This window comes from Engraulis encrasicolus, chromosome 11 (assembly GCF_034702125.1).
Source record: "Engraulis encrasicolus isolate BLACKSEA-1 chromosome 11, IST_EnEncr_1.0, whole genome shotgun sequence".
Lineage (NCBI taxonomy): Eukaryota > Metazoa > Chordata > Actinopteri > Clupeiformes > Engraulidae > Engraulis > Engraulis encrasicolus.
The window spans coordinates 45,063,115-45,065,614 of NC_085867.1; the positions used below are offsets into that span (position 1 = coordinate 45,063,115).

The 2,500-nt window shown below is 48.2% G+C and overlaps 1 protein-coding gene across 6 annotated transcripts in view; it reads right to left on the reverse strand.

Annotated features, from left to right (window-relative positions):
* Nucleotides 1-2,500, reverse strand: part of ptbp3 (polypyrimidine tract binding protein 3) — a 56,882-nt gene that overhangs the window by 12,064 nt on the left and 42,318 nt on the right. The window lies entirely within an intron of this gene.

Sequence of the window (2,500 nt, forward strand, 5' to 3'; positions counted from 1 at the left end):
ACACACACACACACACACACACACACACACACACACACACACACACACACACACACACACGTTATTACATTGCACTTAATTGACGCTTGTATCCACAGCGACTTAGGAACTTTAGGTTCAGGGTATTGGTTACAGTCCCTGGAGCAATGTGGGGTTAGGTGCCTTGCTCAAGGGCACCAGCCATGGATGGAGATGTAGGGAGAGCTCAGGGTGGGATTTGAACCTGCAACCCTCTGATAAACAGTGTAACCAAAAGTATAAAACATCTGAATGTAAAGACAGTGCGTGGGCATGATCATGCACTTGCATACAGAGAGGAGAGAGGGGGGGAGGGGGTGGCCCAACAGGAAATGAAACAGAATTAAGAGGGTGCAGTTTCACTTCAGCTGTGTGTGTGTGTGTGTGTGTGTGTGTGTGTGTGTGTGTGTGTGTGTGTGTGTGTGTGTGTGTGTGTGTGTGTGTGTGTGTGTGTGTGTGTGTGTGTGTGTGTGTGTGTGTGTGTGTGTGTGTGTGTGTGTGTGTGTGTGTGTGTGTGTGTGGTTTTGAAAGGATTTGCCTGCTCTGTTTCTCATTACTGCCACCCAGTGGTAGACACAGGAAACACACACACATGCATACACACACACACACACACATAGAGTGGTAGACACGTGAAACACACACACAAACACACACACAAACACACACACACACACACACACACACACACACACACACACACACACACACACACACACACACACACACACACACACACACACACACACACACACACACACACACACACAGTGGTAGATGCACCAAACATCTTCTAATAGAGTAAGATAGCCCAAACTCCGCCCAGCAAAGGAGTGTCCTCAAGTTCGCTCTCCTAATGGGGAGTTGTCTCCTTCTTCTTCTCTTTCTGTGGTCTTTGGTGGCAGCTTGCAGAATATTTTATCAGAAATGTTGAAGACGAGCCGGGTTGCGCCTCCGTCTGAATGGCAAAAAAGCCTAAAGCATGTTTATGCACCATACACCTAGCCTGGCAAACCAGCGCCGCCAGCTGGGCGCCAACATGTTTCAGCTGCGAGTGGGTCTGGCCTCGGATCTGAGAACGTTTTGAACACTCTGCCCTGAGTCTGGCAAAACTAATTACAACCCAGAGATTTGTTTTGAATCAAAGCGGGCGGGGTTTTGAGGGAGTGACGACGACGCTTGCAACACCGTTGGGAAAGCACATCAACGGCAAAGATCGCCGATTGGTCAGAGCGCCGGCACGGTTTGAAAAAACAACAGGTTGTTCTCATCAGCAATCGTCCGAGGTATCGTTCATCGGGGCCAGACTATATTACTCCGGTCTCACATTTAGGCTGGTTTATCAGGCTACCATACACCTTCACGTCACATTTCTCCAAATATGGGCATCTTCAGGCCTCGATGGCGAGGTTGCAGTGTAAACGAAAGACCCTTCCGACAGAATGCCTTGTCATTTTCACTCGCAATTGTCCTCGTGTAAAAAGTCATCGAAAAATTGAAGACGAGACACTACTTATGCGTCTTCTGTTTTGATCGTCAAATATAGAGAAATATATTGAAACACTGAATGTAATAGCAGCATTGTAATGAGAGGACTATAAAGGGTTAAATGGCTCATGTAGGCACAGTGGTCACACGGTGCATCCCACACACACACACACACACACACACACACACACACACACACACACACACACACACACACACACACACACACACACACAGGGCTTATCAGTATCCACAGCACCAGACAGCAGAACTGATTTACAGTCACACACACACACACACACACACACAAACACACACACACACACACACACACACACACACACACACACACACACACACACACACACACACACACACACACACACACACACACACACACACACACACACACACACACACACACACACACACACACAAAGAAACACACCAATGGCCTGAGACAACAAGACAAGACACACTCACACACGCACGCGCGCACGCGCGCACGCACGCACGCCGTCTGTCTCATGCCACAGGGGCTATGTATGCATGTTCACACTTGGACACACTCATTCACATGCACTGACACACATGGATATGATCTACTACACACACACACACACTGATTCACATGCACTGACACACATACACACACATTCTAATAAATCTGACAGTGTTTGTGTGTGTCTGCTGTCACATTGGGGCTAAGATAACAGCACTGTGGCCTTTGATTACAAGGTGGAAATGTGTGTGTGTGTGTGTGTGTGTGTGTGTGTGTGTGTGTGTGTGTGTGTGTGTGTGTGTGTGTGTGTGTGTGTGTGTGTGTGTGTGTGTGTGTGTTGAGGGCTGCTGGAAACTGATAGCATTAACATCAAACACACACACACACACACAGTCATCAGTCAGAACCAGGGTGTGGCTGGACAGACAACGGTGGTATGTGTGTGTGTGTTTGTGTGTGCGTGTGTGCGTGTGTGTGTGTGTGTGTGTGTGT